Below are 13,885 nucleotides of genomic sequence, written 5' to 3'. Positions count from 1 at the left end.
TTTCCTTGCCAGAATATATCTATATAAATATTGATTTATGTACATTCACCGATTTTACTATAGACTATATTCTTTGTGCGTACGTGTGTGCGCGTGTTCTATCTTGTCCTTTGTATATGTTCATATTCTAACCAGGGAACTTTTCTATAGCCATTCAGGTGCTCACTGAAAGTCAATTCTGCACTGACTGAAGTGTATTAAACATAAGTAGTCAACATAACTTATTAAACAAAAATTAAAAAAAAAAAAACTGAACTAAAACCGTGTAATAAAATAATATGTCTCCGTATAAGTAGTAACAATTACATCCGAGATATATTAAAAAATACTCTTAAAGAAAGTATCTCTCTGTAATATATATTTTTTTCATTGAATTATGATGTGATTTAAAATATACCCGAGATTTGTGAATTTATTTAAATACCGTTTAACCGTTATTCGATATTATTGTATGGCAATGTTTACAAATTAAACGTCATTGCCATAATCATTACCAGGGTAAAAATATATCAAAACCGAATTTCAAAATATTATACTTTAAAATCATTTGAGTTTTCTCTACCTATGCTCGAATAACGGCTAAGCAAAGAGTATTTTATTTTAATACATAAAATTATAATAGATTTTTTTTTATTTCTTTATCTTTAGTAGTATATGAAACATGAACATTTTGAGTAAGAATTTGTTGCGTACCAATTTTTTTTTTATATATTTAAGCATGTAAGAATTAAATTGACGTTATATTTGTTTTTAATAAATTTCGAAATATTTTTCAAAATCAACCTTTGTCGTATGATTAGAATTGTAACCGACGATCAAGAAATCTCCATGGTAAAACCCATCTATGTAGCGAATCATCTTTGAAACTCACTAGTAAAACAATACCTGCGTTATTGCACACCGCAACACCTAAATTTGTGCAAACCAGTTTGCGCAGTTCAGCGCGAGCAAAAATTATTCCACAATTCATAAAGTACGACACGATGATGATTCTTGTTTTGAAATTTTGTCGTTACTGCGCAAACAGGATTGTGCAAATAATCGGAGTGTAAACGGGTATTAAAAGTGGGTTTGTATGTAAACAAATATACGCGTGTTTATTCCCGACACGCGGTTAGTTTTAAATACATGGAGTATTGAAAATTTTGTGTTTGTCCGAAATCCCATAGAATAATTAGTGATCAAGCCTTCACTGCGCGCCTTTGTGGTAAGACATCCACATTTCATTACTGAAAATTGCATTGTTAGTGTTTTAAAGTAATAAAAGTTTATAATTATTCTTCTATCGTTATAATATTTACTTTTTATAATTACTTGACCTGATTTGCATGATATATTAATTACAAAATATAATGATATATAACGATAGTTTTGAGTCGAAAAAAAACGAATATAATGTTTGTATTTTTTATTACTTTATCCACCGAAAATAATTGAGAAAATATACTAAGATGAAGTATTATTTAGTTGATTTTTATTTGTATGACTATCCAATTATATTACAGAAAAGTTTGAATTTTATTGAAATGGTATTTGCTAAAATATATTCGAAACAATTTGAAAACGCACGCGTGTCTTATTCGTTTAATCGCAGTGACGTAATCATTTTCTGACATGCGCAACATTTTTCTCTGTAAAGCAAAAAATATGATTTTATTTCAGTTTTCTTAAGAGCAATAAATGAGTTTGACTCGCCTCTCAATTATTATGAACTAAAATTAATAAGCCTAATACCATTTCTAGTGTAACTATTTTTTGTTATATGTATAGAATGTTGATATGTAAATAAAATATTGTATTCGGTATCGTGTTTTACATTTATGAAATTGGTGTCGGTTTTGTGCTAAAATACTAATAAATAAGTAGAATTATTTTACTAATAAACTGTATGACTTGTCTAATCGACATTGCAAAAATAAAATTTTAATTATAATTTTAATCAACGGTACTAATATTACACTAATATAATCGTGTTTTTGTACAAATTTCAAAATATATTGCATGTTTTTGAATTACTAATATTAATTGAAACGAATAAAATAATCGATGAAAATAATAAAAAAAAATTATTGATATTTTTTTTAAACTGATTATTATGACAACTACAAAATACAATTATAATTTGTGTCTGTTTATTAAAAAATATTTATTGTAATGAATTATTATATAATCTGTTTCGTGTTTTCAAATTAAATCTGAATTGCGCGCCAAAAATTCAATCATTTATTTCACTAATGAAAGTCATGGGTTGAAATATGAAACGTAATAAGAATTTGTTTTATTTTATTATTGACATAGTTTGTTGTTAATTGCAATTATCAAACTCGGTAAGGCCAAAGATAAGATTGGAGCAGAACAAAAATATCAGTGGGCCGGAAAATATCCCGTTAACGTCATCGTCAAATCGGAATCGTGAAGGTCGGCGCGTATTTAAACGATCGGAAGTCGATTTTGCGCGTACTATAAAAAAAAATTTATAACCAAACCTCGTGCCCGTTTCTTTCCAGCAGATGTTCTAAATAAAAACCGCGTTTAACTCCAAGGTCGAATAAATACTTCGAGGAAGTTTTTTAACGGGAATGTTACCGAATTTTCTGGAACATGATTTGCTTTTTTTTTTTTTTGATTTGATCGCGAAGGAATTAAATTTTTCAACTCGTATTTTAAAGTTCTTGAGGACAATTTCATGAATGTAATGCATGAATAAGATGTAAATTGAATGATTACCTATTGTGTGCCTTGCTTTGCTTAGTAAGTGATAGAATTAAGGCGTTCGATTGGACTCGAACATCAATATAAAATTCGCTTTTTAATTTGCAATTTGTTTTTTTATTAATTCAAAATACGATGTAATTTTTTCATTATTCAGTTTGGTCGAAACATTCTTTACTAACAACATATTGAACAAGAAACGATGAATTCGAACATTTAAAACGTTTTTTTTTTTTTTAATTTTGTAGATGTAACATTATTTGTATGATATTTTAGTTAGAAAAAACTTATCGAATGGTGAATATTCAGACGATTAACATATATAAATACGATATATCATCCGGTATTTTACCGACCAGCCTCTGTGTTAGTGGTTCAAGAGTTAACATCCAAAGATTGTTTTCAGTTAATATCATCTTTGCTCGATCTATTTCTGTATTCTAATATATATATATATATATGATTATAATAACTACATACAATTCATGAACAAGACAATTTCTTTTACATGCCCCCTATATTATTATCGATGTTAATGTCATTATTTTTTTTTGTAATTCTGCGGCATGTACTTACAAAACTATGATTTCAATATATTAATGATATATTTCCATGTAAAAAAATCGTAGCTTGTCTTTGGTTTCGCTTAATCGTAAAATGTACTCTTGAATTTTGTAGGTTAATTTATTTATTATTATAAACTTATATGTAATCTCAAATGTTCCTTTTAGTTCGTAAATTGTAAACGGGATCCAGTTTACAGAATGTAATGCGGGAAATTAACTAATAGTAATTAATATTATATAAACAATTATTTGTCAAAGCATATGTGAACTTCTGTAGTGTATTTACTTCTTTTTTTCTTAGTGGTAGTTGAATTTAATCGATATATTTTACCGGTTGTACGATTAAATCATAGATTTGAAATGTTGGCTCTAAAAATTTAAGTTGGTGTTTATGTCAAGGTTTAAAAAAAAGAACTCTTGTAGTTATTCAGTGTCAAAGTATTTCACGGATCTGTCATTTTACCGCCAATTAGTATGTGTTTGGGTCGAAAAGTTTAGCCAAGTAGAGTTAATTCAAAGTATAGCTTTTACATTTTAATCGAATTTAAAAAAAACATTTTCTACAATTTCAGATAATTGTACCACATGCGTAATTTATATTTCTATTCTATAGTTAATCGTTTCTTATACCGGGGCTCGTCTGAAGTGGGTTATTGGTTAAAGAAGGCATCGGAAACTTTTTAATAACCAATCGATTATGAAATATTATTTTATTGAACTTTATTATTCCGATTATAAAATCGATTACTATCTATCCGATTATATTCGTGACGCCCTAAGGTTGAGAAACGATACTGTAGAAGTATATCGTGCACCTTTTTACATACTCCATATAACACTAATTTTAATCCATAGATTTAAAAATAGATTATAGAATTGATCCTTGGATCGGCTATCTAGTTTTATAGAGAACATTGGATTCGTGTGGGTATTATTGTCGTGTTTTCGATAATGGAGGAAGGGATATAAAATTGAATACAATTCCTAGTAATTCACTTTTTATCTTGATGTTTAAAATGTTTAAAAATATCTGTGGTTTAAATAACTTATCGCTACAATGCGAACGTACCTTGTAGTATTGCTTGCTAGTTGTCGTTCACAATCTCTTTCATTTTAAGATTTCAAGCCGATTGAATGCTTCAAAATGAAGCACATATGAAGTTCAACTGTTACTGTATCATCGTAATTAAAGGTTTAAATGTGAATGTGATTGTGAACGATAATAAGCCTCCAGGTTTATGAAACTGAATCTTCTTAGTTGTATTCTGAGCAAATTATTTATGTAATTTAACTTTAGTGATTTTAAGTAAAATATGTGTGTTTTGATAAAGATGATATATTAAAAATATGTTTGTATACGAGACGGATTCTGTAAACTGAAGCGGGAACGAAATAAAAATATTAAATAAATGTCTAACATTGATTGTGTTTCATTAAGTAGGTCAATGTGCGAAAACAGGTCAAAAAAGTAACGGCCTGTAAATAACCTACTGCTCGACAAACGCCTCCCATGGTCCAATGCGGGTTGGTGCATACAAACGTGTCACATATATATAATCATTCTGTTTTCCACCGCCACCTAGCACAAACCAACTAAGTATTTTTGGATTTATGTTCGATTAAAGTAATTCGTCTAGAAACTTCTTCAACATCAGGCTGGACACAAACCATTTTTCAAGACAGTCTAGTAAAAAAGACAAAAGTTAAAAAAATTGTTTTGTCAATTACGGCTAATATCTTTTTTGATATTTAAAAATATAATTACGATAAGATTTCTCGGTTCACTAAGATGAGAATAGGGAATATGCAAATGTAATATTTATTAAAATTAGCGTTCAGTGACGTCACTCCTGTTATGACTACTAATATGAGATTATAGTTGTAAAAAAGGGAATATTTAACAGAAAATTAATTGCGTATTTCTAATAAAAATGGAAATCGTCTTTGTCAAAGCAGACTCCAGATTTCTCTTTTCAGCTTGAACCAGTTTTTTCTCAGTTTTGTGTTAGAAGGTCCACTCAAACACCATATATTTGAAAACTTTGTTGAAGTAGATTATATAGACATTCTGATCATAGAGCAGTCTGTTTTAAATTTTTACAAAAAAGTCGAGAAAAAATGCATAAGTACGAAAGCCAGTGAGAACAAGTATGATCAATGGACTAGTGACGGACAGGAGTGACGTCATACGAAATAAAGATCCGTTTGCGCGCGAAAATTAAAATTGAAATTTTGAAACCTCATTTTTTGCAATAAACTAGAGTGTTTTGGACTTTATATGGAGTTCTTTAAAATAAACACAAAAATATAAGTATTGCATCTTTCCCATTGAATAATTATAAGAAGTGTACAAGTATTTGGTCTGTGGTGTTTGGATCATGTGAGGAAAATTTTGTAATCAGATAAAGAGGAAATCTCACCTCCGATATTATTTAAGAGCCAAGGAATCTAGACCAGTCGAAATAATGGCACTATATTAATTAACTAATTATTTCATATGTATGTTGATTTAATACATTAATATATACCGACAAGAAAAAAATACATTAGACAGATATGAGTTTTACAATAAGAGCTTTATTTATTACAATGAACAGCCATTTATTTATGTATGAACACTCGCGTTGTTAATAGGATTCAGAGAATAATTCTAGTATTATTAATATCATCGATTATTGTATCGAATTTGAATTTGTTCTATTAAGCTATTTAAACCTTTGTAATTCGTCCTTTTAACATCTTATATGTATTTAGTATACAAGATAATATTATTTAAAGATTGACTTTGTGTCCCCCATTTTTGATACACCTATTTGTTTATTGACTTCCGTTATTAGCATCACCATTTCTGAGGCCAAAAATGATCATAATTGCATATTATTCATTATTGCATTTCTGTAGAGTGTTTACGAATCATACTTCGTTTTATAAAACTATCGACCGCCTCAGATTTGCGCGGGTGCAAGGCTGATAATAATAATAATAATCTTTATTTGAAAATATAAGCATTACAGTATTTACACCAAGTCGCTTATATTTACACTAATTACTAAACATTTTTTTTTTTTTTTAAACATTCTTACCAATTTTAATTAAACATACTACAAAGACAAATGAAATAAAATTTAGTAAAAAAATAAAATAAAATTTATAAACAAAATAAGCTTAAATCTATTTAGAAACTACAAAATTATTAATTAAAATTTAGGAATATGTAAATTTGTTTAAATATAGTATAAATAGGATCATAAAATATGTCTACATCTCGATAACGTATAAAGTTATTCAAAAGTTTAACAGCCCTAGCAGTGGGGCTGTTGCTAGCTTGGGCTGAATGCCACATAGGTGGGTAGCAAAACAATCCACGAGTATGTTGCCGTCTTCCAACACCACGCATATATTTGTCGGGAACATATAAATATATTGCTTCGCGTACAGCAGTGCTATCCACCCTATGCACTAAAATTAAATAATAAAATTTTATATGTGCGGAGTCTCGCCTAAGCTGAAGTGAATCTAGACCAACCATACCTGCCACAAACATTGAAGGGTATAGAAAAGGGTAGTATCCATATTTACGTTTAAACAAATATCTACAGAATTTTCTTTGTATTTTTTCTAACATTATGGCATACTTTGCCTCACGCGGACTCCAAACTATTGCATTATATTCTAATTTACTGCGGACATAGGCATTATATAATTTTTCTATTGCTTTGGTATTCTTAAATTGCGATGATATTCTAATAATGAAACCAAGGCATTTATTAGCATCTTTGCATGTTTTAAGTATATGATCATGAAAATTTAATTTCCTATCCATCATAACTCCTAAATCCCTGATTTTTGGTACATTCTCCATCGGTGTGTCAGATAGATTGTATATATTTTTAATAAGTTTATGAGATCGAGAAAAGGTGATAGTTTTACATTTTGAATTATTAAATGATAATTTGTTTCTTATAGTCCAGTCAACTACGGCATCAATATCACGCTGTAGTGCTACACAGTCTTTAGTTTCGGTTACACATATGTACAATTTCAAATCATCAGCAAACATAAGGCATTTTGCATTAGAGATAACACTTGGCAAATCATTTATCATCAATAAATTGCATAGGACCCAAGGTTAACCTTGACTAACCCCTGATCGAGTATAATACTCTTCCGATTTATACCCGTCTAACTTAACAAACTGTTTTCGATTTTTTAAATAGTGAGCCATCAATTTTAAGAGAGAAATTGAAAATCCGAATAAAGCAAATTTGTTTAAAAGTACATCATTATCTACGAGATCAAAGGCTTTCTTAAAATCAAAGTAGGCGGCATCTACTTGACAGCCAGACTTAACTTTAGTGTTTATATAATCTACAAATTCTGTATGATTAGTCAATGTGGAGCGTCCAGGACGAAACCCATGCTGGCAATCACTCAATTGTCCCTTTATTTGTTTATAAATTATGTTATTAAGAATTGATTCAAATATCTTTCCAAATACACATAGAACAGCGATAGGTCTATAATTTGTTATATCCGTGGACGAGCCCGGTTTTGGAATAGGTGTTACTCTAGACACTTTCCACTTGGTAGGATATAAACATTGTTTAATTGAAAGATTATATACATGAAGTAACGGCACTTCCAAAGCTGACAAGCAATCTTTTACTAGAAAGGGAGGTATGTTGTCAGGACCATAAGCAGTTGAAGCTTTTAGTCGCGATATTGCAAATCTGAGTTCGGCAAGTGTCACTTGTTCGATGGTTACTGTAGATTGGCAACCAAAGCGATTAGCCTCTTCCTCAGCTATCTTAACGTCTAACAGAGGAGAAGTATCATGAAACACAGAACTAAAATATTTAGCAAATGAATCAATGGCTTTCTGCCCTTCTACAGCTTTATTCTTATAAGAATATGTTTTTATCTGCTGTCTAGTTTTACGTTTTTCCTTTACAAATTGCCAAAAGCTTGATGGCTCTTTATTTATATATGTTTTCAACTCTAGATATATAATTCTTAATTTCTATATTTATAAGATACTTGACTTTAGTTCTATAGTATTTAAAAAGTTCTTTATTAAACTCTAAATCATAACACTTATACTTTTTTAGATTAAAATATTTTAATTTTATATAATATATTATTTCTTTGGTATACCATTTTGGATAAGAATATTTATTACTTTTGACTATTGTTCTTGTAGGAACGTGTGTACTAATAACACTATTAAGTTTATTATAGAGTATATCTACGGCTAAGTCTATATTTAAATGCTGTTTTTCAAGTAAGTCGGTCCAGTCAATATTAGCAATATCAAAGTACAAGCTATGCAGATCTGCTTGCCGAAAGTTCCACTCCGTGATTAAATATTCTCCTGGTGTAAGAGATGTTACACTTTTTGCTGTTCTAGGAAGTGTGAGCAGTATCTCTAAGGGCGGGTGGTATGCATCCATGGGAACTAGATGTTCCGTATCGGATGATATTTTAATATTATTGTGATCTAGAGTAGTTAGTACTAAATCTAAGATACATCCATACTTATTGCTAATATTATTACATTGTTGTAACTTACTATATTCCATAAAATTATTAAATTGAGATCTAACACTATTATTGCACGAATTTAAATTGAAATTAATTATTAATTGATACTAAATGTTATGAATATAACTACGGGATCTGTTTATTTTCGACATCGTATTAGAAACTTCTAAAATTATCAGGATTTCTTAAATATATCGTCCATTTAAGTATTAAGTAGCTGAGATTGCCCTGTAGCTGTAGCCCTGTAGATGTAGCTGAATGATTGCGGGTTCAAACCCAGCCAAGCACCACTATATGTATGTTCTTAATTTGTGTTTATAATTCATCTCGTGCTCGGCGGTGAAGGAAAACTTTATCTAAATCTGCATGTGTCTAATTTCATCGAAATTCTGTCACATGTGCATTCAACCAACCTGCATTGGAACAGCTTGGTGGAATATGTTTTAAACCCTCTCCTTAATGGAAGAGGAGGCCTTATCCCAGCAGTGAGAAATTTACAGGCTGTTGCTTTTTCCATTGCTTTATACAAAAACTTTCCGCTCGAATCACTATCGATTAAAAAAAGACGCATCAAAACCTGCTACGTAATTTTAAAGATCTAAGCATATACAGGGACAGACAGCGGTAAGCGACTTTGTTTTATACTATATAAAGATAATTCCAGTTGTAAATTATTTGAAATCAGTAAAATTTATGTAACATATTTAAACCACGTAAATTTGACGCTACGCTAATAGCTAAAGTTAACTTAAATTGGATATTATCCCACGAAAGGGCGAAGACAAAATATAGGAAAAATTTACATCGCTTAATGTTAACGAGAAGGAAATTGCAGACTCAGGTCTAAATCATCTTACATTATATTCGAGAGCGGTTTGTCTACATTCTTTGGGTAGTTGTGCCCGTTGCATAATTGTAGCTGGAGAAAAGCGCCATATTTATGCAAATAAGTCTTATGCCTAGATTCTCAAGTAAAATTTTCACCACGTTTTGAGCTACATACATGTATGGATAATTTTATCAAACAAATTGGTTTTTCCTAAAAATACTGATGTAATTATTGGCATTTAATTTCGGGTGATCATAATATTATGATCACTTATACAATGATAAATTAGCGTATATAATCATGTTGCGTTAACTTCTTCAATAAACGTGTATTTTGGACTACCAATCAATAAACATCCTCGAATTTCCTTTAAATATCAATTGCTACACCAACGTGGAATGTAGGTACATCCAAATCTACCAAATTTTCACGTAATGTAAGTTCCTTGCGATTTATTCCTGAGTGCATGGGATAAATCACATACAAATTAAGCACTTCTTTCGACGTAGAAACTTCTTTTAGCCCTGTACCCATTAAGTCGCGAAACAAAAATGTATAACCAGAAGTGTTAATCTAAAACCAAGAAAAGATTCCAAGATTTAAAGCCCAAAATAAATAACAAATTACTTACCCGAATACCTAATATTCCAAGATGTCTGGAAATAAAAACAAACAGGTGTATAAAATAAATTCAAATAAAAATTGAGAAGTTACATCAAAGGCGCTATAAGGGGAAAACTTTTTGTGAAGAACTACTTATAGATGCAATATAAGGTGTAGTCTAAGGTCGGTGGTGCATTGGTGATATGAGAAATATTTGTTATTTTTGCACCAATGTATTGGGCCATTGTTGACCAATTGCCCCAGGTAACCTATTTACCTACTGGTTAACCTTGGAGTCGAGATGGCCCAGTGGTTAGAACGAGTGCATCTTAACCGATGATTGCGGGTTCAAACCCAGGCAAGCACCGCTGATTCATGTGCTTAATTTGACTTGATAATTCATCTCGTGCTCAGCGGTGAAGGAAAACATCGTGAGGCCTGCATGTGACAAATTTCATAGAAATTCTGCCACATGTGTATTCCACCAACCCGCATTGGAACAGCGTGGTGGAATATGTTCCATACCTTCTCCTCAAAAAGGGAGAGGAGGCCTTTAGCCCAGCAGTGGGAATTTACAGGCTGTTGTTTTTGTAACCTTTGATAGGTATATGAAAAACTAAAATATTTGAACATATTGTCGTTGAGTTGTTGGTCAAAATCATCCTAAATAAGCAAATTCTTGGACAAATCCAGGGTATGGAACTGTCATCGGGAATATTAGTTGTTAAAATGTTGAAAATAACGCTCTGCTAATGATTTGATCATGGCTCTAGTTGCATATGCGTCCATTTAATCCAATTCGACTTTGCGAAATCAGATTTAAATTTACGTCCGCTGATAACCTATAGTTGGATTTTAGCAGAACATTGCTTCGAAATCCATGGAATTAGGAATCTAGGCTGATACACAATGACAAATCCGATCTTGAATGGCGTATTTTTAAAACATCACGTATTTAAAACTGGGTGTCTGCATTTTCGAGTTTCTTCATTTTGATAAAAAATCTAAGCTAAATTCAAGAGGTTAACATCTGCAAACTATATATAACACACAGGTGTTTCAAACACAGCATGTGATTCCTAACCTTTTTATTGGATATGAGCTCACATTGATGTATATTTGCTATCATCGGTCACAACTAAGAAGGTTTTATATTAGTATATCTGTATAATTTATATGCCGTACACATTATTCACATACAAGCAAAAATTAACTGTTACGTTAAATTGTTACGAAAACAGATATTCGTACATATAATTAATCTCAGTAGGTACACGATGAAATAGAATCGAGTGTTACCAAAAAAGTCAGCAGCCTTATTTTTATCACAAATCTGAAAGTCCTTTCACAGGCATATTCTATGTCAAACATATTTGTTTGACGTTGGTTCCAGAGCTGCAACAAAAGTAATTAAAAAAGAAAACAATTCGGTCTTCAATTTTGCCGCCTTCAAAAGTACCGTCCTTACTTCGCTTGGTCTAGTTAATCTTTTGGATTGGAGTCTATAAATATATATTGGTCGTTAAGTTTTCCATAGAGTTAGATTATAGATTGAAGCCGATTTCCATTATCATAATAGAATGCAGTTTTAAAATATATGTGATAAGTAGATAAACGCAAAGTAAAAATCTTGCCCGCGTGACTTTTCTATACAGAGCGAATATTTTGATTAAACAATATATTTATTTACTATAAATATCCCAGATAAACGATTCATTAACATTAGACAAGTTTGAGTCAGTAGTTAAATAATAAGGTATGTACATATAAATTATATTTGCCAGTGATGAACGATAATAACAATACACACACCATTAAAATACTTGGAAATGAAAGAAGACGCTCTTGTGTACGATACGATGTTCCTGGAATGACGATTGTACCTCCAGTATGTTCTATTGCATAACATTTGTCAAACTAAACCGTTGCTAGACATATTAGCATTTGATAATAATGCTTATATTAATACAGTAAAGTTTATAATCGAATGTTCCATATATCAGTAAATTGTGGGTCATTTGATTGGGGAGGTCTTTGGGTCACTTCAATCTCGACGGTAAACAATCGTTGCAAGGTCAAGAGCGAATCTGAGTACAGAGTCAACCAATACGTGATTACTTGATTTAAAATGTTTACAAAAATATGAAACAACGAAAATGAAATAATTGTTGACTTTTGGAAGAAATCAGTTTAATGTTGTCACAGTGTTTTTTTTAAATATATTTTGATTACTGGGGCTTGAACCTGGGAGCTTCAACTTCAATCCGCAGGGAAATATAGTTTCACGTACCTTTTATTTGTACAGTTATATTATATACGAGTTCGTCTCTAGTTAAAATTATAATATAAATTCGCTTTCGAATGGTAGACGTATTTTTGCTACTACACAAATAGAAAATACAATCACTAATTTCTGAAACTAACATATATAAAAATCTTTTATGAAATTAATATCTTTACTAAACTCATAATTGTGAAAGTAACACTGTTGCTCTTCCACGAGCAAACCAATGAATCGAAAATGGTGAAATTTGTTATGAAAAAAGCTTGAAATTCAAGAAAGGACATAGGCTATTTTTTGCCTAACACATGTCAACCGACCTCCAAAATGGAAACGAAGCCACGGGCTACAACAAGTAATATATGAGTGGTCGTTCAAAATATGTATAAGGTCTTCGAATTCTGCGTCGTTCCAATAAAAACATATAAGGTATTTTTTTCATATAGTTATCCCGAAATTTGGAAGCAGGAAATGTTAACACCCGGTCTGAAATCACGTAAGTCGCGCCTGAGTACTTTCCGGTCGTGTCGGATAACCATCAAATCGGATTATGAGAGTGCAGGATTAGAGGGTGAAACTGCATGCAATAACACGTCACGCATCAGGTGAAATTTACTTTTTTTAGACCTGCCCTTTTCCTACCAAACATATACGTGGATACATGTCAGGTTTCATTTGAAAAATGCTCTGGAAATACAACGTGGAAATATTATCTGATGTTGTCTGGCTTAATTTAATTCTGTTAAAATAACGTCTGAATGGAAAATAAAGTCAAAAGTTTTGAGGACGGGAGTGACGACAGAAAATGAAAAGTGAGCAAGCAGTTATTATTTGTCTAATCTGTTACTCGTATTAAGAAATATTTCTACAAGATTTAACACCCACTTTTATTATCTCCTTTAGTTCAGTTTTCGGAGACAAGAATTTGCAATGTAACTGGGGTATTCTTCAAATGATCTTGTCTTCGCTCGACATTTATTTGCTGTCTCTTTTTAATCTATACATATAATAAAATTGGAGTGCCTTTTTGTAATATTAAAATAGCACTTTTTTACTCAATGCTTAAGTATTATACACGGTACATATGTATACCAAAATAACATTTTTTACAATTTTTGTCTCTGTTTGTTTCGGCTAATCTCTGGAACAGCTGGATCGATTTTGACGGGACATTCACTGGCAGGTAACTAATATAATAGGGAGTAACTTAGACTACAATATTTTTTTTATTAAATTCAAACGCTTTCAAGGTCGCGGGCACATCTAGCTTAAATCTAAAATAATTAATGCATGAGTCAAGAAGGTCCCGTTGGTAGAACACGTGAATCTTAACTAAACTCCATTGCTTTGTTT

Source organism: Vanessa cardui, chromosome Z, assembly GCF_905220365.1.
Source record: "Vanessa cardui chromosome Z, ilVanCard2.1, whole genome shotgun sequence".
NCBI lineage: Eukaryota > Metazoa > Arthropoda > Insecta > Lepidoptera > Nymphalidae > Vanessa > Vanessa cardui.
The sequence above is the reverse complement of the archived record's forward strand: the minus strand, read 5'-3'. Positions refer to the sequence as shown.